Source organism: Hyposmocoma kahamanoa, unplaced genomic scaffold (assembly GCF_003589595.1).
Source record: "Hyposmocoma kahamanoa isolate Upper Pololo Valley unplaced genomic scaffold, ASM358959v1 98972, whole genome shotgun sequence".
Lineage (NCBI taxonomy): Eukaryota > Metazoa > Arthropoda > Insecta > Lepidoptera > Cosmopterigidae > Hyposmocoma > Hyposmocoma kahamanoa.
The window spans coordinates 219846-243229 of record NW_020655740.1 but is presented as its reverse complement, the minus strand read 5'-3'; the positions used below and the strand labels follow the sequence as shown (position 1 = coordinate 243229).

Below are 23384 nucleotides of genomic sequence, written 5' to 3'. Positions count from 1 at the left end.
CTACATTAATTTAGTTAAATAGAATTATAATAGGGGTTTAAATATGAAATTGCCGATTTATTTTACTGGCCACTTTAAATTAAAATTAAACCTGTATGGTGTCCGATTTCAGAGTGAAACGTTTTTCACACGAAAAGTAAAACATGCTTAACTTAAAAAACATGATATTTGATTGTTCGACTTTCAATTGTTTTTACATTCAGCTTTTAACGTGAAGACAGATACAGCGAAAATCTGAGTACCTAATTTTCGAATACGAATTTCCACATGGAGTTAACGTAGCAGAAACTGTCAATGCTGTATTTGGAGAGGATACGGCATACGCAAATGCGGCAAACGCCGGCAATACGGCAAATTACGACTTGAAGAAAGAACCACGAGGAAGACCAGTCACAAATGTAAATAACGTTGAATTGAAGGTAATGATGGAAGCCGATCCGTATCAAACTACCACGAAACGTCATGGTTTAATGTTAGCATACCCACAATATGACATATGGCGTTTGAATAAAGACGACGGAACTCGCAGCAAAACAGCTTCACCGTTATTGCTCTATGATAACGCAACACCTCACACTGCTTGAGAAACAGTTTTACTACTACAAGACCTGCAGATATAAATTATCCATCATCCTACATATTCGTCGGACCTCGCCCCGACCGACTACCATTATTTCCCGCAATTTCATTTTTTTTTGTATGGAAATAAAATTCCCAGGAAGCAGTACAAAAATCCCTTCACACAGCTGTGGAGTCCAGGTCTCCAGACTTCTATCGCAAAAGTTTAAATGACCTTACGATTACATGGCAGAAATGTATAGACAACAAGGGAAAAAACTTTGATTAAACAAATATATTTAATCTTAAAAAAAATTGTTTTAATTTTTCAGTGCGAAACGGCAATTTCATACTTTAACCCCTAATATTATCGTTAATTATATAAGTGCATATTTATACTTACTGTTTATATTTATATACATACCATTTGTATATTGGTGTTTAATGTGTAAGATAAATAATTTATATAGCTTCATATAATCCATAATTATAAATATAATATATATAACGGTACTTTAAATTTGTAAAGTAAAGTATAAAATATGCGTAATAGATATAGTATACAGACGAACAAGCGCATTGTGTTTTGTTATTAGATATTTGTGCGCGTCCAGCGGCTGGCAGCATGATGGACCGGTCGCCGCGAACAATAGCAAGGGAGCCGAGTGCGGCAGTGGCGTGACGTGGACGAGTCGCTTCTTTGCTTTCGAGTGGAATGCGTGTCGTATGCTCAGTAATCTCGGCTACCCCGCTATTGTTATTATTTTTGCGAGCTATTGCTAACCGATGTAATTTGTGTTTGATATTTCCTATATGTTCCTTCTGCTTTAAACTCTTATCTTCCTTCTGTGCTTGTGTAATCTCTGTGTTGTTCCCGTGAACGAATAAACTGTGAATAGCAATGTTTGTATCATTCCGCGGAACCACTACTAACGATTCCACAGTATGAATAATCTCAGTACAGAGTACTAAAAAAACCGACCTCAAAAGTACGTGGAATTACGTCTATTTGCTAAGTTTTATTGAAATATCCTCTAGTTCGCCACTACACAGGACTTGACACTGGAGATAATAAAAATCGGTTCTCACTACTCAAGGTATATTGAGAGAAAAACGCCTTGAATTGGAGAAATAGCAAAATCAACCATTAAAGTAATTGCTCCTAAATTAAAGTTAGGCGCTATTTATAACAATGAATCTTCATGCGTGAGCAGCCACCCTTCGAGGTGTATGATTTTCTTCAAAATGAAATGGGACCACTATGGAAGTACCCCTTTTCCAACAAATAAAGAATCATGAAAATCGGTTCACAAATACCGGAGTTATCGCGTAACATACATACAAAAAAAAGAACATACAGTCGAATTGAGAACCTCCTCCTTTTTTGAAGTCGGTTAATAAATAAAATAAATGTAATTCAACAAACTTTTCAGGTCAGTTTCTTTTTATGAAAAAGTCACACACACAGTATACTTGTAAAATATTATCAACCTTGCAGGACTGTATTACTAACATCATAGGTAATCCATAACTTCCGTTCTATCACTTACAACAAAACATAATACAATTAAATTTGTATTGAATTGACATTCAATCATTGTCTGTGATATTACTTCACTAGTTTGTTATAAATAATAATACAATGATCGAACCGAAGGAATTTGTTCTGAGTGTTCGTATTATGTTTGTATTAATAATTATAACAAACTAGTGGAGTAATTTCACAACAAACAATTGAATATCAAATCAATACAAATTTAATTGCAGTATTAATTTATTTGTTTGACGAAATGTTGCCTTATTTTGTAAAGGATAAAGTTTATGTTGCATTGCTCGTTTTATAGGTGCGACGCGTCGTGTTGCAACTTGGAAAAATAAATCGAGCCTAACTTTATGTTGTACTATCTGTCACTTGTCAGATCTGCATTTAGTAAGTTTAAACGTATTATGGTAATAACAAAAATATATTCCATAAAATATGTGTTGCTTACTAATTACTATTTTAAATTAAATCAAATCAAATCAAATGCATTTATTCGTCAACATAGGATACAGTACATTGAAATACATGGTATTAAATAAGTTATAGCGACCCTCTATGTTGCACCTTCAGGCATACGAACTACATAAGTGGATGATGAACATGGTTATTTTACTTAATTATTATTTATTTACTTAATTATTACTCAATTTTATTTAATGTCAAATTACTTAATTATTACCGAAATATTCGTTTATAGAGTAAAATGTTTCATTAACAAGGTATTCAAATAGATTTCTTTTAAATGTTACAATGTCCTTAATGTTCCTTATGTCAGATGGTAATTTATTATAAATCTTGGCACTCATTGCATTAATACTATTACATAGGAGGGCAGATCTGCCACCTACGCTGTCAAGTTTATTATTCCTACGGGCACTCTTAACACAATTAAAGAAGTTTGGATTGCGTCTGATGAAAACTGCGGTATTAAATACATAAAGAGACATTAGCGTTAGTAATTTATGTTTCTTAAAATAAGGTCTGCAGCTATCTGTTCGTTTTAGACCACACTTTGCTCTAATACACTTCTTTTGTGCTAGGAACACTCTCTTCACATTTATAGCATTACCCCAGAAAATTATTCCGTAGCGCAATTTTGAAGCTATGAAACCGTGATATGCTGTTAGAACCACCTCGAGGCTAGCTTTCTTCCTTAACATAAATAACGCGGATGAGAACTGATTCACCTTCTTACATATAAATTCTATTTGGGATTGCCATTTCATGTTACTGTCTATATACAAGCCTAGAAATTTAGTAGTAGTGGTCATGTCAACGCCAATGTTATTATTAGTAAATGGGTTCAAGGGGGATTTTTTTAGTTGAAAGCTCATAACTTTAGTCTTACTGAGGTTTATACTTAAGTTGTTATTATTAAGCCACTCTACTACTTCTTTAAGACTGTCAAGTATTTTAGATTTGTCTTAAACAGTATAGTACAATCATCTGCAAATAGTACCATCGGATAAAGTGTGGATTTTATTATGTCATTAATATAAATTAAAAATAAAGCTCGCTCATTCTTCTGCCCATTACATTAACTTTCGATAACGGATTTACGATTGTCCACATCATTCAATATTCTTCACATAGGTACATATAATACAAAGATCGGACCTTTAGAAAACAATCCTTCGATCTGGTTGGATTCGAAAAAACGTCTATCAGCAAACCGTGGCAGATGTATCAACTAAGCCACGGAACGAACTAGAGGACTTTACGAATTTTTCTATGTGCTTTTGCAGATCTTTATTTCTGGTTTTAACGACTTTTTTGCCGTAGCATTCTGCATATGTTTAATTTCTGGAAACAGAGGCTAAAGTATGAAATTGCGGATTTAATGCACCCACACTATAAATACACTTCCGGTATTTAATGATGGAATTCACAAACTTATTTCCGATTGCTTCACGGCAAATTGCCTTTCTTTCTTTCTTTGAAATAATCGTGGACGACAGGGCTCTAGTCACTTCAGTACGGAGGGTGGCGAAGAGCTATAACCTGAAACCACTACAAGATTGAGTTACCGGTGAACATCGATAGACTAGCTGTGTTTTTTTTCATTATCGTCCGCAATTCTTCACCTTTCATGAAAGCGGTGGTAGGTTAGATTGCGGCTAGAGCCTAACAATTTTCTTTGTCAGTCGTTTGTGATTATGACAAAGAATCTATTTTATGTCTGGAAGTCTTTCGTCTTATCGATTTATAACACAGTGTTGTTTAGAAAATTTGTGAGCCATCCATTTTTTAGTTATTCTATTTCTCGGATCATGTTTGCGACGAACCAAGTATGTTATACCAGTCTCTGCAAAGATGGTTGCCTATAACATAATTATATCAAAATGACGTATGTAATAAGCGTAAATTTTTGGTAATTAGGCTCCTTTTGGTAGTTATTCAATTCAATTCAATTCAATAATTTATTGCAAAACCATAATGTACATAATAAGATGTTACAAATGTAGTGAGACCAGTATTATGGGCCCTGTCGGGCACGCAACATAGGAGCTAGGAGAGAGGAAGCGCAATTTTATAGTAGTATTTTATATATAGTAAGTATTCTAATCTTATTTATCATAGGTACTATATACTATATTATATTGTTATAAAATTTAATTTAAAAACAACCTTAATATTTATCATCATTTTGCGTGGCCAATGAATGTATTATCTATTAAATATTCGTTAATAGTGTAATAACATTTTTCGGATAGGAATAGTTTTAATTTTTTTATGAAAATGTTGTCATTGTTTTCATTTTTTATATTTTCAGGTAGTTTATTATAAATTTTAATAGAAGAACTGTAGGTACTAGAGGAGTTAATTTTTTATCGTGAAGTCGGCAATACTAATTTATTTTTAAGTCGTAAAGAGTACTTACATGGGATAGCTTCTCGTTTTTTATAAAATTGTTTATTTTTCCTGACAAATTTACTTATTTCCAAAATATATAAACTGGACAGGGTTAATATTTTATATTTAAGAAAATATGGTCTACAGCTATCACTCTGGTCAATATTGGCTATTATTCTAATTAACTTCTTTTGAAGGGTGAATAGAGAGGGGAGGGAATGCATCCGTGCTGTTACCCCACAGAATGATGCCGTAACTGAGCCAAGCGTGCGCGTAGGCATAGTAGGTTGTTATTGCCGTTGCCGTATTCATGTTGCACTACACCAGCAACAACACTACCGCTTAACTGAGTCGGTTCCTGAGGTAGCTACGCGGTGCGGGAAGAGTGACAGATTACGTAACAGTTATGTCGCGCTACACACGGGATAATTTCAACAAGATTTTACTGACGATGTTCAATAACTTGTGGACTGAAAAAAGTGCCAAATGGCTTCTCTATTATGAACTAGAATTTTTTTAAATTATCGTTTCACTTACATCTTACTCCTTACTCGTACATGTTACACATTCATCTCCAACATAAATCTTTAAAATTAATTTAAGAGCTTGTTATTTTCGACACATACATTTAATTTTTTTTTTAATTGAGCTAATCACAACTGCATAAACAGTTTTTCTTGTTCATAGAGTCTGGCGACTCGTAACACAGATTTTTGAAACTTATCACGGGCGCCAGTCAGTTAGTTAGCCAGTTAGTTTGATATCACAAAATTGTATAATGTCACATATAAATGAAATTTGCTCATAAGCTGCTTTTGTAAGTGAATATAATTAAATATTAATATTATTATTACCTAACAACAATTGATTGAATTAATTTTATAGGCACTTTTTTCAATCAACTTGCTATTGAATATCGTCAGTAAAATCTTTTGTGTTGAAAAAATCCCGTGTGCAGCGTGACAGAACTCTTACATAAACTGTCACTCCTCCCGCACCGCGCAGCTACCTCAGGAACCGTCTCAGTTAAGTGGCAGGCATGTAGTGTCTGTCCGGTACTTGCCAAGACTTGAAATAACTTTGGCAAACACTTTCGCGTTGCGCCTCGTCAGATGCATGAATACGGCGAAGTGGCATTAGGTACGTGCTTGATACTAAGTGAACAACTGTAAGCAAGCTTGCGTGTTGTAATACAGTGTACATACACTTACATAAGTTTATCAAGTAAAACAACTAGTAGCTACAGAGTTCCTTGAGCTCTGACGCTAAGCAGTATTGTCAGCATTACTGTGTTCCAGTTTTGAAGGGTAAGGGTGCTGGTGAAATTTCAGGCACATCGGACTTGGCAACTTATGTCTCAGGGTGTCAGGCGTAGTGGTGGTGACCCTCAGATCTTTGCAATTTAAACCTATGAGTGGCACTGTAACTGTTATGGTCTGGCGTGTAGCTTATCATGAGGCACACGACTTGTTCGTCCCGTCACTTGATGTTATAAAAAAACACAAGCTAACGTCTCACCTTTTTGTTTTGTTTTGACGTAAGCAACGTTATGACCAACCACGCTACATGTTTGTCTAAAACGTCTATTCACTTCAGCCTTCAATAGCCCCAAATTATTGTTTTCGGGAAGACGATGTCGATACAGATGCCGGTAGTGTATTCCAGACTTTGCCGTATAAGATAAGGTAAATTTATTTAATTATACCTTGGTCTACAGATTGCTACCTTTTCCCTGCGTTTGTGAAGAAAAGGAAGATATTGAGTATGATGCTTTATTGCTGTCTAAAAATGTTGAAAATAATAACTGGAATCTTTTGCCTCGAAGGTACATTTTGGCAGTTGTTACGTATTGACTAAGAAAGGTTTGAGTCAGACGTTTGAAAGTTTCGGATCCTCAATTACCGATGCAAGGCAATTGTGAGTTAAGCGCGATATGAGTAGCGATAAAATTTGTATAAAAAGCATGAAGCAAGTCGCGTCACAACGAGTCATCGGCGGTTGTATCATAGCTACTTTCGCGCGGTCGACGACCCGCGAGAAAGCACCCGTCTGGCCAGCCCCGCTAAAGACCACTATTTACTTTGGTAAACATCTCCTTAACAGCTACAAATCTTTACAATGATGATCAGCATTTATAATTAGGAGCAATCGAATATACCTTCAAGCGCATATAGATATATATGGAACTGTCATGATTGATTACAAGAGATTTCAATGATCAATAAGTTAAATCCATTTTCAAGCAAGTGGTATCAATAATACCGCGGTCTAACAATAAACGTTACGAATAATAAAAGGTGAGCGATGTTTTTGAAGTCCACGGCCATGACCACGGTGCGGTCATGGTCGCTTATACCGCAATCGTAAGATTTAATAGATCCCATGATTATGACAGATATACTGTGCAAGAAGACTTTTGGATTTGCTCAAAAATTATTTTAAAGTAGTCTATTTATCAGTATTCTTGTTGTCAGTTCTTTATAGTAGCAACAGGGAAACACTGCCACCAGACCTATACCTGACGCGAATCAGAAAGATTTGATTATTATTTTGAATGATAAAGCTGCAACGAACTGGATGATGGTCGCAATGCCAATGCCCCTAAGTTCTTTGTATTTAAAGCTTTGATTGGCACTGCAACTGTGCAAGCTAGGCCCTTAAACGTGTCGTCCGTCACTAAAAAAAATACAAAAAGACATATCGACTTTATGAGCGTCAGTTTCCTAAACTGTTACAAGATTAGGTAATTGGATTAGGCTGCTTCTGTGTTTTGGTAGGTCCCTAAATTCTTAATTACTAGTTCGGGTGTGAGCCGCTTAGCTATTAATCTATAGTTCTATTTCAAGATATCTACTGTTTAAATGGCGTACCTCGCCATTTGAGCAGGCCGCCTAGTAACTGCTGTCTAGTTAAGCACGCAGAACGCATGTACTTTCGTTTTCGGCGCGGGCGCAGGCGCGATTTCTCCGCCGGACCGCATTAGGTCATCGGGTAACGGTTGTACGACGTTTGGACGTATGCGACGCGCGCAACGGGAGGTAGCGATTGCTTCAGTGTACTTGTTGCCTTTCAACATGGTATACCTACGATTTTAGTAACATTTCTTGGTTATTTCGTTTCGTTATAATGGAATGTTGATGTTTTTTTAAGTTCTTAATGTAGTAGATCACAGTAGCGTTGTAGGAATCGTTTGTAGATGTTTTCATGCATTGATCGTTTTTTCTTTACGTCTCAATTACAAAAAGTATACCGGATGAACCAAATCCATCCCCACACAAAGCTACATAATCTTTTGAATTTTTAGAGTCAGGTGTTTTATATCTGACTCGATAGCCTGACCACTACAAAATGATAAACTGTTTCCGCTTTCGCCTCTGCTAGCATCGTCTTACTGTTTTCCTTTCATTTGCGGCAGCCCAGTTCTGTGTCAGTGGCGTGAGGTCGGGGTCCGGGGAAGGAACCTTCCGCGGGGTGAAGAGGCAGCGGCAGCTAACGGCACTTGCGGCTTAGATCATCTTGGGGCAGGAATGCGCGTGCGTCCTCTCGAGGACATGTGGCTACGCGACTCAAGGTGCAGAGTCGTTTGCGCCGGTTAAGCCAGCGAAGTCCGCTGCCCGTGCGCACCTCGCCGCTAACACTCTGTTATTACTTATTAATATTAATGAAAGTTATGATCGGAATTTATATTGCGTGATTTAAACGGTGTGTAGCGGGCCGAAAACTGGAATTTATAAATTACTGATTGATTTTTGATGTCAGTTTTGGTGTACATCAAATTTTGAAAACGAGATTATGTACGATTGTTTACTTTGAACTCTGATAAATTATATCATGCATATCTTTATTGATGATTGATTTAGCGTAAATGTAAAAAAATGCTTAATTTAAAAGTAAGAAATTTTGTTTAAGTTTTTGATGTTTTTTTAATAAAATGCAAAGCTATACTAAGTCGACGTTAAATGATATTAATATAATTGGTGCTTTATGTCGAATTTTTGTTTATTTAAATATGAACGTTACTATTTTGCATTCTCGCTTAAAAAAAAAATTACACATCATGTATTTCGTGTCACCTGCGCGCGCGATCCGCTTGTTACAATGTTTGCGCGCAGTATGCATATTATGTCGTGTGCGTGCGCCCAGGGGAAAAGCGTTGCATGTACATTAAATATTTTTCAAAGTAAGTGCTTATTTCTTTTTCTGAAAATAATAGCAGCTTCAGTGTTTTTGCCTATGCAAAATTCCCGTTTCTGGTGGCGGCGTTTGCTTTTCAATTTGAGAGGTCTACGGCTCAATTCTTTCGGCGGCACGTATCTGTGAATAGTGATGCGACAGACGTCTGCTGCTTCCGCTACTGCGGAAGTTCCTAACGTTCGCGTTGGATCAGACGCATTCGTGTATTCGTGAGGATTTTAGCAGTTTTGTGTTGTTTTTGAATGCAACTATAAAATCAAAAAGGGGTCTGCAAGTCTACCACGAAATACTACGTAACTGCGTCCGCAACGACACTCGTACGTACTACATATGTCAGTTTTACGATGAAAGTTATGTCAAATTTAATTACGAAAGCTGTCATTTGACGTTTCAGAGCAAGAGCTTATGTCAAATCATGATCTTCGTACGCGTTTCGTGGTAGCTTTCGGTGCGATGCGAAGTAAAAAAACGATAATCGTTGCTTCATTTTCGTATTTCGTGGTAGACCTCCTGTTTGAATCTATTTCATTAAGATCCTTTTATTATTTACAATTCCGTGTCCGCTTTCCGATTCTGCTAAGATTTACTTTTGACATCTGTTTCCGTTATGACACTTCTATTGCATCACTATACATATTATGACTTTACTATCTGAGTTATGTACATTTGCGAATGTTTAGCATCAATGTCCCTCGCTGACAGTAAACGAAAATATTGTTATGAAATCTGGTAAATTCAGGACGGTTCACAGCACCTGAAAATCATATGCAATTACCGAACCGTATTGGACGAGCGCGGCATCGGCAGACTGGTTTAAAACTTCTCAATAGAGCAGATCCGTATCTGTGACTCTTGTTGTTCTTGTTAAATATTTTTGTAGCGAAATTGTTGGCGGACGAAACACCACACATACGAGGGTGGTTTGAGAAGTCCATAACTTTTATATAATAATATATCTCCGCACAGAGCACTAATAAAAGTTCGTGAAATTACATCTGTCTGCCCAGTTTTATTGAAATTTATTTTTATTTATTATTAACCCTTTAATTGTAGACCCTCTTTCCAACAAAAACATACGTGCATACAAAAAACAAACATTCGAATTGAGAACCTCTTCTTTTTTAAAAGTAGGTTAAATAAAACATTTTTTTAATTACAGTTTATTTTTCTACGTAATCTCGTTTTAAGTCTGTATACCTTGATCAGCGATATCCCAACTTCTTCAACCCACCAAAAAAGAATTTTTTGTCGAGCTGAAAAATATGTTTCCGCGATCATTTGATGCAAATCGGTACAAAAATCATATAAATAAGTCAAATGGGGCAAATCTAGTGAATAGGGTGTGGCAATAGCTCATATCATAATTCGACAAGTTTCAAGTTTTGATGTTTTAATTGCAAATGATAAACGGAATATTCGAAATTTATGACGAAAACTTATCCAACTTTTTTATTTTCACGCTAATTTATAAAAAGTTCCATCAATTGCTTAGTAAGGAGTTCTAAATTAAGAAATAAAAACAAGTTCGGGGAAAAGCTTTTATTTAACCTTGAAGTCACGTATTTCTCAAACCACATTGGTATAGACGAGGAATCGCATTAGGTAAGTCTGGTGATATGTGCGTATAGAACGTTGCTTAACCTATTTACAGCTGAAATATTATCTCAGCCGACCCAATCTTCGATAGTATGACAGTATACAACACGCACGCATATACTCAAGCTTGAAGCATACGGTATTAGAGGAACAGCCCAAAATTGGATAGCGAGCTACTTAAAAAAATCGGACACAGTATACTGAAATAAGTAGATTAACAAAAAACAAACACAATAATAGATTAGAAAAACAAATTTTTAGATCACACCTTAAGACGACTAACGCTGGAATACCGCAAGGTAGCGTCTTGGGTCCGTTACTGTTCCTACTCTACATTAACGATCTCCCACATGCTATTGATCATAATTGTATACAATTTGCTGACGATACAACTCGTATAGCAAAATGCCAAAACAAAGCGACTTTTAACACTGACGTAAATAAAACACTGACAGACGTAATAAGTTGGATGGACATCAATGACTTGAATATTAATATAAGTAAAACCAAAGTTATGACATTTAGATCTTACAACTCAAATCCTATACCGGTTAAAATTAATTACAACTCTGATACTGTACATGAAGTGGACACATTTAACTTTCTTGGGTTAACAATCGACCTTAATTGGAAGGAACACATCGAACAGATGTGTATGAACCTAAAGAGATTTGTTTACGCTTTACGAAGACTAAGGCAAACTGTCTCGCGAGAAGCTGCGTTGATGGCCTATCACGGCTACGTTTCGTCCGTGCTCAGCTACGTTCTTGTACTATGGGGTAACTCAGTAATCTTAGAAAGAGCGTTTAAAGTCCAGAAGAAGTGTATTCGAGCAATTTGCGGTGCGTGGTTCGATGACAGTTGCAAACCGCTGTTTAAAAGGCTGAACATATTACCTTTGCCATGCATGTACATTAGGGATATCTGCGTATTTGTCAACTCTCATCCTCAATATTTTAAAACACGCGGTGAAGTCATTCAAAGGTAAACTAGAGCAAAAATTATAAATCTCTTACACCAACCTCGTTGCCATAAAGTAATTTATAAGAATAACTGCTTCAACATGTGTATAATTATTTACAATAAATTACCAAACGAAATTAAATTGTTACAAGGACATACTTTTAAATTAAAATTGACAAAATGGCTTTTGACACATTGCTTCTATAGTAATAAAGAATACTTAGAATTTACAAATTCATTACATTAATTAGAAACTATAGAGACTAAAGAAACATTGAATCCCATTAATATTTGCACATCTGCTTGCAGGTTGAATACAATGTACCTAATTTTACTTAAGACCTTTGTAATTACTGTAATCTGGCAAATAAACGTATTCTATTCTATTCTATTCTATTCTCATAGTCCCGGACAGCCACTAATCACACCCAACCTCGTGAGAGATATAAATTGTAGGCCATACAAATACTTCTCCCGGTCCGTGATTCGAATCCGGGACCTCTACGTGGCAGCCCATGATGGTAACGGTTCGGCCACGGAGGCAGTCAAATTGCGGCGGTTTGGTGGCCATTTCTAACATTATGTAAATCGTGATAAAGGTGTAGGTACATCACTAGTGAGCAGAGCGCAGGCCAGCCCCGATATCGTCCTGGCTATGATAGCTGGAAGGATAGATTGCACCTATATCCGGCATTGTTGTTTTAAGAAAGCTCGCTGTGGTGCCGGGTATGGCGGCAATCGATTTAGACATCAGTAAACTACAGATGCCTGAGTGAAATTTGTAATCATTCAAACTTAACTATGGCGATTTTTATTTACATCTTAATTATATGTCCATAATGTTAACGCAAACGCGACAGTTAAGTTTGCATATTTGAAAACTTACACTAAGGCCCTAGATTTATTTTATTTTATTGTATGTATCTAAAATATTAATTTTAATTTTGGCTTTTTATGTAATTTTACTTCAATATTGATTCATTTTATTAACCGACTTCAAAAAGGAGGAGGTTCTCAATTCGACTGTATGTTCTTTTTTTTGTTGTATGTATATTACGCGATAACTCCGGTATTTGTGAACGGATTTTCATGATTATTTTTTGTTGGAAAGGGGGTACTTCCATAGTAGTTCCATTTCATTTTGAAGAAAATCATCCACCTCGAAGGGTGGCTATTATTCAATATTACACGCATGAAGATTCATTTTTATAAATAGTGCCTAACTTTAATTTAGGAGCAATTACTTTAATGGTTGTATTTGCTATTTCTCCAATTCAAGGCGTTTTTCTCTCGATATAGTTTGAGTAGTGTCGTAGTGAGAACCTATTTTTTATTATCTCCAGTGTCAAGTCCTGTATATTTCAATAAAACTTAGCTAATAGACGTAATTCCACGTACTTTTGAGGTCGGTTTTTTTAGTACTCTGCACTGAGATTATTCTGTTTTAATTTTTATTTTATTTATTTTAATGCAATGTAATTTTTTCTACGGATCGTTGTCGAACAAAATAAATGATTTTTATTTATTTTATGAAGTCTTCTGTGCCACTTCCACTAGAATTAGAACCCTTCAGACGGGATCGTAATTAGTACTCAGCGGGTGTAGTGTTTGCAAGCAACGTTGTTGCAGGTCACATCCCGTTACTGCGTGGTATACCAATGCAACTTATTTATGTGCTACTGTCACACATATTTGTATTTAAAAATCACAATCTGCGTCGTATTAAAATATTTATTGAAAATGAAAATGTCTTTATTATCTTTCACAACAGAAACTTATACCTGGTCAGTCCTCACACGTTATTGAATGTAGTTTAATTTGTGAAAGATTGACGTCCATCCTAAGATTGACCTTTCCACATCTAAACATACGTAAGAAAGAGAAGACAAAAGGGTACGTATACTTAAATAATTACAAAAGAAAGCAAAAATGAAAATTAACTGTTGTTAACATTGACCTATGGTTGTTAAATTAGCTTTCAATATAAAGAAAACTGGTAGTATGTGTGGTAACTATCTATTATATATCTGTAATAGCTTTTCTGTCTGTATTAATACTTTAAATCTTCTTATTAATATACTATGTTATAGTAAATGTTAATATTCTTATTATCTTCCAAGTTGTCTTCACCTATACCATAGCATTATGCTTTTTTTTGTATTGTAATATTGAATAATTGAATGCTATAATATATACAGTATTGGTGAAGTAAATAAATGATTACATTATTTAATAAACCTTAATAATTATCAAAATATATAATTGAAATTCATTCATGTCTATAGAGAATAGGTTTTCATCATTTTTATTTAGACATTAATTATTGATAACGTAATTGGATGCTGGCCAGTTTTAAAATAAAACCGAATCAATAAAATATAAATCGTAACAAATATAAAGCAGTCTAAAAAATCGAATAAATGTCAATTGTCACCCAGATCGTACACGGCTTTGCGATTTGGCTATGCGCACTTGTTTATGTGCCAAAGGATTCGGTCGTCGCAGGCGCAGGGAGCCCGCTACGTGAACGTCCGCATTCCGCGCACGCCCCGCAGACCTTGTCGTCCTCAGCCTTATTTACGATAGTCATAGTAAATTCATTATTTAAAAGACTTTGTAAGCTTAGCACACCATCGTCACCAGTACATATGTCTAAAGTACCTTTTTCCGCCACGCTAGCCCAACGTGTTTGCATAGTAGCGGAACTTACACGTTTCACGTTTTTCGACTTGCAAGTTTCGTCGCATAAAAGCAATACAAGCTGTAGTAGCTTATTGGTACGACCTACCGCCTCGCAAGAAGAGGCCGTGGGTTTGTATTCAAGATCGCACCTCTGAGTTTTTCGGAATTTAATTCATCGCGATGAAACTTGCACTTCGAAGAAGGTTCACGACTCTCGGAAAACTCGTGAACTCCCCAACCCACATCTGACCCGTGCCCTGCATTGGGACGCTTAAATAGATTGATGATGCCGACGAGCTCCTTGTGAAAGAGTTGGTCCAAGGAAGTACTGCCACCTTACCTATTCCTGCCGCCAAGCAGTATTGTGAGCATACTGTGTTCGGGTATTAAAGGGTGAAGGTGCTGGTGAAAGTATAGGCACGTGGGACTTGTCAACTTTACGTTTTTTTTATAACATCATATGTCAAGTCGTGCGCCTGATTGTAGGCTGCACGCCTATTCATACAAAAACAAACAGTAACAGCTCTGAGTGCCAGTGCTTGTTAGTGCTTTAGATCGCAAAGATCTGATGGGCACTACCACTGCGCCCGTCACCCTGAGACATCAGTTGACAAGTCCCATTTAATTCCTGTAATTTCACCAGTACCCTTCAAAACCGGAACACGGTAATGCTGACATTACTGCTTGGTGGCAGAAATAGGTAAAGTAGCAGTACTAACCTGGACGAACTAATTCACAGGGACCTCTACTGCTACTAAATGTTTCAGAGTATCGGGCGCAGTGGCAGTGTCCTTCAGATATTTGCTATTTAAAGCTTTGAGTGACACTGCAACTGTTGTGGATAAGCATGTCGCACGTCCCGTCACAAAGTGTCATAAAAAACGTTTCATGTATTTTGTTTGATATTGACAAAGAAATTGTTTAATGCGTTAAATTGCTTCAGAAAAGTTAGAGGACTTATAATGACTAACACAAAATCGAATACTTTTTCGTGTTTCTTAGTATTCGATTTTCTATTTATAACTAAAACAAATTAGTGGACTGATTTCACAAAAAGAAATATTGAATATGGGGATGAAAAATCCAATAATACCTAATTAGATAACTTAAACTTAAATGAAAACAGTGTAGCCAAATCTTAACTTACACTGGTGCGCCTGAGTGTGTACAAATTGTTCAGACTGGAATAGTTAGTACTAATTAAGTTAATGTAAGTTTATAACATCCTCGTTTTCTAGTAGTTTCCTTAAACTATAACTGGGAACATTCTTATCTTGTCATGCCTCAGACATGGATCTTTTAGGTACCGTATGTAAGTTTTATTAGCAAACTTCCCTGTTTGTTTTTGCAATTAAGTGTTAGATTTCATGGGTTCGGTTCCCAAGACGGGAGAAATGTTTGTATGGCCTACATTTATTTTTGGGTGAGTTTGGGTGTAATTTGTGGTTATCATATATGTTTCCATGGCACCTGCGATACAGGGTTTCCCTGGTGCGGGGTTATGAGTGCGATATTTAAGTTACACTTGGCCGGTCGACACTAAATGGTATATAATGGAGATCAGATGACATTACAATAACGTGGTAACTTAATTAAGAAAGAGTTCGTCCAGAGAAGTACTGCAGCCTTACCTATTTCTGTCGTCCAGCAGTAATGTGTGCATTGCTGTGTTCCAGTTTTGAAGGGGAAGGGTGCTGGTGAAGCTACAGGCACACGGGACTTGTCCACTTATGTGTCAGGGTGACGGGCGTAGTGGGAGTGCCTCTCGGATCTTTGCGGTTTAAAGTTCCAAGTGACTCTGCTTTATAACAAATTTTGTTTAAAATATCATAGATCGAGAAAATGGACAAGAGAACAGGTCCTGGATTTTTGTCACGCAACACGTAGAAGCTGTATAATAAAAATCTTTAGTGTACATTTTGTATTGGTACCAAACCTCTTGAATGGCAAATTTGATTATCAATCGGAATCATATTATAGAAGCGTAAACATTGCCTCTTATATGAATTTGAGACTTTATGAAGATGATGATTTATTTTATGGTAATAAGAGGTATTGCTGCGAAAGTTAGATTTTAAAACCATGCACTTATCATGCCGCTGCAGGGATTCGAACCGGCGACAGCTCAATTGAGAAACACTGCTATCACCGCTCATGACACTCGTTCAGATACAATTAGTCTGGATTGTTATTGATACATCCTGTAGAAGGCGGCAAGTGGAGAAATCATGGCGAGGTATTAAAAAAAAGTTTAATACGTACATATGTATAGTGGCAGAAAACACATAAACACACACACACACATGGTCTAGTTTTTTTTACAAAACAATTTACAATTTACACTTTAAATCACAATCACAATCATTTACTTATTTATTCCCGGCATGCAGCCCTCAACGACATCATCCGCCGGGCCTTAGCCACTGTTAACGTGCCCGCTATTATTCGAGCCAAGCGGTATGTCGCAAACTTATGGCAAACACCCGGTGTGGGGCACTACAAGTGCCGACACATTTGCCCCATCCCATCTCCAGCACACCAGCAAGAGGGCTGGCTGCGCAGCTGAGCTGGCAGAAAGAATAAAAAGTAATAAATACCAGGATTACAGCCTTTGGAGTCAAAACCCTTGGCCCGTGGGGTCCCAGTGCCATTCATTTGTACAAAATTTTCTATTGTTTAGAAAAAAAAGTTTTTCAATTGTCTAGGAAAACCAAGGACCGGCTTCTACCTTGCCCAACGCATTAGCTTAGCAATACAAAGGGGGAACGCTGCCAGCATCTTGGGCACCTTGCCGCGGGGACCCAATTTTATTCATATAATTTAAAAATCCTAGTTTTACTTTCTAGTATTTAAGATTTTATTATCTTTTTGACCATACCGGTATATTCTCTTAATTAAATAATATTTATATAACACTTTATCAGGCTAGATTGCACCAATCATTATACATTCAATAATCTCAGTACAGAGTACTAAAAACACCGACCTCAAAGGTACGTGGAATTACATCTATTTGCCAAGTTTTTTTGAAATCGGTTACCGGAAAGTGCGCAAACCCGGATTCATCCCCGAGTTCGCCTCTATACGCAAATTGACACAGGAGATAATAAAAATCGGTTATCAGTACTCAAGGTATATTGAGAGAGAAAAACGCCTTGAATTGGAGAATAGCAAAATCAACCATTAAAAGAATTGCTCCTTGCAATAAAATTTAGGCGCTATTTATAAAAATGAATCTTCATGCGTGAACAGCCACTCTTACAAGTTAAAAATGGATCTCATTACATCATAAATAAAATAGGAACGGTAAAAAACACGTAATCTATAAACAGAGTGTGAAGTATTGTACTAGAACACTTATTTCATAGAGGACGTGTTTTTTTAGCTGTAGAGCTTCTTGTGTAAGAGTTCGTTCGAGGAAATACCACCTGCCGCCAAATGATAATGTCAGCATTATTGTGTTGATCAGTTTTGAAGGTTAAGGGTGCTGGTGTAATTTCAGGCACATGGGACTTGTCAACTTAATACCTATGCCTCAGAATTAAGCGTGCCGTTGGAGTGCCTGAGGGGCACTGATCTTTGCGATTTAAAGCTCTGACTGACATTGCAACTACTGCAGGCGGGCGTGTCGTGTGTGTTACCACCAGGCGCACGACTTGTTTGTCTTGTCACTTAGGGTTGTATTCTAGAACTCAATGCTCAAGTCAAGACTTGAGTATGATTTCAAGCACTGGAAATACGACCCTAATGGCAAGGTCTTGAGTATGATTTCTAGTCATTGACTTACAAATAAATGGATGACGGGTCTAATACAAAAACCACGAAAAAAATGTCCCAAGTCAACCTATTTAAACGTAGTGACATGTAAAGGAATATGAAAAAGCTAAAACGTTGAATTTAAATTGTAATGTCATCGCAGTACTGTCTAATTTTGCTTGCTTCGCTGTCAGTCGAACAAACGAAGACTAAAGCGTGAATGACGCTCTGTATCCGATTTTAACGCCCTATAAGTTCGGACACTTTTTAGCGCGGACCCGACGTCCATATAATTGTAAGTCAATGTTTCTAGTGCTTTAAATCATGCTCAAGTTCGAGCATTGATTACAGTTCTGGAATACGAACCTAAATCATTTAAAAAAAAACATTAATAGACATAGACATACATATTATTGTTTATCCACGTGCTACCGCGTTAGACAGACCCATGGTTAATAACTTTAATATAACGCAGTTTCTTTTTTAAAGAAACTCAGCACTTTAGCCCGGACTTACTAAATGGGGCAATTACGTAATATTATTTGTTTTGCCTTTTTAAATAACCAAATAAGTATATACATTTTTGTTGAAATGATATTCAATTATTTTTATGTCAAATTACAATCCAAGTTAATTCAATTTATTGCACCATATAAAGATTACAAAGATCTTACAAACGTATTTTATTAGTTCTTATTATATGATACCCTGCAAGGGCACAGCGAAGAAGACCAGAGAGCACGATGCTTATTCTATAAACAATATCAAAATTTAAAATAAAACAAAAACTAAAAATATAACACAAAACAATTTTCAATAAACCATAAATAACATGTTAAGTAGCTAATGTTATCAGTCAATAATAATTACTAACTATTTTGCTCACAATAATATTTTGTACCCATCCATGTTTCGAAAATTTTAATTTTTGTCATCGAAGAATTCTTGTACTACTATTGTTGTACTACTATAATCATAGTAGCATTTTACTACAAGGTACTGTTTTAGTTGTTTTTTTCTATATTTTTAATTTCATTAGGTATTTTATTATACAGTTTTATAGCCATACAATGTAGGCCAGATGTAAATATTTCTAGCTTTGAAGTAGGTTTTCCTGACTAATTTGCAAGCCTCTAAGATGTATATATGTACATACTAGTGTTAAGATCTTGAATTTAACAAAATGGAGTCTACAAGAGTCTGTTTTGTTTGATGTATGAGATTATTCTTAGACATCGTATTTGTAAAATTAAAACTTCTGCAATGCTAGAACTATTTCCCCATAGTATCACGCCATACTTAAGCCACGAGTGTCCGTACGCGTAATATATTGCTAAGCATGTTGGTAGATCAGTCGTTCTTTTAATTTGACATAGAGCATATGTAAAAGTACTAAGCTTTGCGTTTAGTTTTTGTATGTGGACTTTCCAAGTCATACTAGCCGCTCACGCGATACATGCAGCCGTAGACGCATACCACACCTAGAGGTGCCGGTGATGATTTTATACCGATTTATCGGATATCGAAGTTATAACAGGTAAAAGAACTAATATTAATTGCTATTTCGGTAACTACTCTAGCAAACCATAAAGTTTTTAATGCCTGGGTCTGTCATTTAAAAAAAAACAACTTCAAAAATACGTCACGACAATCGTGTGTGTTATTGTTTGGGCTGGTGATTTCGGTGTTTATTTATTGAAAGTAGCGTTTTATAAGTTTACCCTGAATATAAATGTTTATAAACTATACTTTAAGGAGTAATTTCATGGTAACCGTTAGAACCACTCAAACGGAATATTATCATATTTATCCAAGTACACCAAAAATTTCATTAGTGCTTTTTAAGTGCAGGATTTGCGGTGTATTACTGCATTTTATTTGAGATTTTTTGTTGGTAGTACGGAGGGTATTTATTTAGCAATGCAGAATAATAATTTTTATTTATAAAAACTTGTATTTAAACTGAATGCTTTTCTAATTTGCGAAACCAAATAGCCGACATTTTGCGGTAGGAGGAGCGCATCGCGTGAGCGGATATAGTCCAATTCAAGTCATAACAATGTAGCTGATTGTACGCTTTCTAATAAAATATTTTTATGATAGTAAATTATTTGTAAGGTTTTCTTTTGATAGGGTTTTGTTTGGATTACTTTCGTTTTTTTAGATTTAGTTGTAATTGGTGTTGGTCAAGCCAAATATTTATTTTATTCAGAATTATATCTAGGCTATGGTTTACATAATTTATATTGCAACAAGGAAAAACTATGGAGATATCATCAGCAAATAGGAGACGTTCGTCTTTTAATATTTTTGGAAGATCTTTAATATATATGATAAATAGTATACAAGCAAGCACACTTCCCTGTGGTATGGAATTTTCCCTTTCTACTTTATATGACATGATTTTTTGAACGTTTCCGGTTTCTTTATTAGTACTTTCGATCTGGACATACTGTTTCCCTATTTAGTAAGTAAGACCTAAACCATCGATGTGTAACACCCCTAATACCGATATCGTATAGCTTTTTTCGTAGGCTTTTATCCAAGAGAATTCCAATTGCACATTTTTTATCGTTTATGATGTTAAGGATTTTTTGAGTGAATTTGTAAATGGCCAGATCGGTTGAGCGGTTATCATCAAAAATATGAAATTTTTCGCAGAATGAATGTAGTCTCCTGGACATGGCACTTTCAAATATTTTAGCGGATGTTGGTAACAAAGCTGTCGGACGGTAATTATTGAAGTCATATTTGTCTCCATTTTTGTAGATAGGTTTTACAATTGAAATTATTAATGCATCCGGGAAAACAGCCTCCAAAAAGGATTGATTAACTTTGGGGTAATTCATGTATACCGCATCTGGTCTAATTCTTAAGATTTTTAATGATATTATATATATTTGATTGTCACAGTTTGAAGAGGTACCACCAATAGTTGCAAAAAATTAATTACATTCACATGCGATACTGAGCGGGTCGCTTACTTTTTTATTGTTTATGTTTATGTTCAGTGCAGTATTTCGGTTACGTTTAGTGTGTTCTTTTATTTGTACGTTAACTATTTGCCACATTGTTCTGACTTTATTCGTAGACTTTTTTATTCCATGCGAGTCATTTAGTTTTTTACATTTATTTACTAATATTTTCAGAGATTTTTTATAGGTTTTATAGTAGCTATGGAGAACCTGGTCGTCCGTTTGCAAAACTAACAATTTGAGCAGTCTTGTAAGAGGTACGCAAGTTTTATAAAGACTCCAAGTATTTTTACTGTTTTCTTTTATTTTCATACATTTTTTAGGTATGCATTTGTTTAGAATAGTTTTCAGGACATATTCAAAGATATTACAATTTGTATTTATATTATTTTCCAGTCGATTAAAGGTGTAGTGCGTACATAAAGTAGTAGACATTTTTTTCATTAAATATCCTTTTTTGTATAAATAAAACTTTTTTAGGATTTTGTGATATTTTTGGCAACGATACCAGGACCCCTTTGTGATCTGAAAAACAAAGTTCTCACACCTTTGGTTGGATGTCTAATTTAATGTTTGAGAACATAATATCTATACAAGTTTTTGTAGTACATGTGCCACGGGTGGCTTCTTTTATATTTTGTTTGAAGTTAAACGATGACATCAAGTTGGATAGGATTTGTTGTTGTTTATTATTTGTTAGGAAGTCTACATTTAAATCTCCGCCTATGATAATGGACTTGGTTTTGTCTTTTAACGTATTGAGCTGGAGGAGTTTTAGTTTTGAGGAAGTGTTCGTGGAAAAGATCAATTTCTCTACTATTAACCGGCCATTAAACAATTATTAACAGAAAGTTTAAGGATGGTATTTCTACAGCACACAATTCTATGATAAACTCTATTCACAACTTAATTATATCATCGCGTTCTTTGTATTCAGTATGCTCTTAAAGTAATATGCTTACACATCCACGTTCATAGTTTTGCCGACAGAAGGATGAAGCTATAAAGAAGCCGTGTGTTTGCAATATATCAATTTTTCCCTTAGCGAAGCAGGACTCTGTTATACATACTGCATATAAATCAGGTCTTTCATCAACTAGCGCTCCTGGGAGGTGGGTTTTTTTTAATATACTACGCATGTTCTGGTAGAGTATGTCGAATGTTTGTATGAAAGGTGGTTGTAAGTTGGTGGCGGAGATTTCCTCGTTCTTCAGTTCGAAAGGAATGATCTCTATTTTCCTGTATGGGGTTTGTAGTTAATGGTGAGGATGTTCTTGTAGAATTAGATGTCGAATAGGTTTCTTTATGCGGTGTTACTTCTTGTCCGTCTATTATTAGCTTATTATTTCTAATTATAGCATTTTTCCTTGTTTTCTTGCATTCTGTAGAGCAATTTTCAATATTTTTCTTTCTTGAAGAGCTATCTTACTCAAGTACTCAGTAACCGCAAGTCCCGCCCCTATGTAATACCATGGACCAATAACTCAAGAGGACTGCTAATCGTCATACAAGATAGCGTAGCCGGGTATTTAGTACCTATTGGTACACTAGATGTCGCGACGATTACCAAATAGCTATTTTGTAACGTTATTTTACATTGACACATTGATTCTATCAAATCTGCTTCTAGTGATAACAAACACGTCAACTAGATGGCGCTATATTTTTCCTCAAAATGGATATGCACCTGGAGTCGTATACAAATACATTGTAAAAAAAAACAATCGCAACTCACAACGTTTCCATCCTCTAAATAATAACTAGAACACTACTTTGTCTATTCTAATGCCATTTAGACACATTGATAGTTTAGCTTAAAATTATTCATATTTCAATGTTACTGGGTGTAAGAAGCGAGAAAAAACAATGGCTACGGTGATTTTAGGCTGAGAACACCGAACGTGCGAAATAATATTTTTTAATTTTATTTGCAATTCCAAGAAGTATGATATCGCAGATATTGCATTGGTCCCAAAGGGTCATATCGGAACGCCACACAGTGGGCCCAAATTGATAATTCTTGGACATAGGAATAACTTGTGGAGTATCGAGCAAATTTTTTTTATGTGATATATAATAACATTCCTAACAACTTTTATTCTTGTATGATTTCTTGAAAAGTTGATAGATTCAGAGAAAAAAAATTTTTGTATGGACAAATATACATTTTATTTTTTATCTCAAAATATACGAAAATCTAATGTGCGTGGGTTACTTACAGTATAGTTCCCATCATTTTCTATGTAGAAAAAAATAATCCGTCT

General features: G+C 35.6%; 1 protein-coding gene across 3 annotated transcripts in view; it reads left to right on the top strand.

Annotated features, from left to right (window-relative positions):
* The window catches only part of LOC113238946 (protein masquerade), a 98532-nt gene that overhangs the window by 19732 nt on the left and 55416 nt on the right, over positions 1-23384 (top strand). The window lies entirely within an intron of this gene.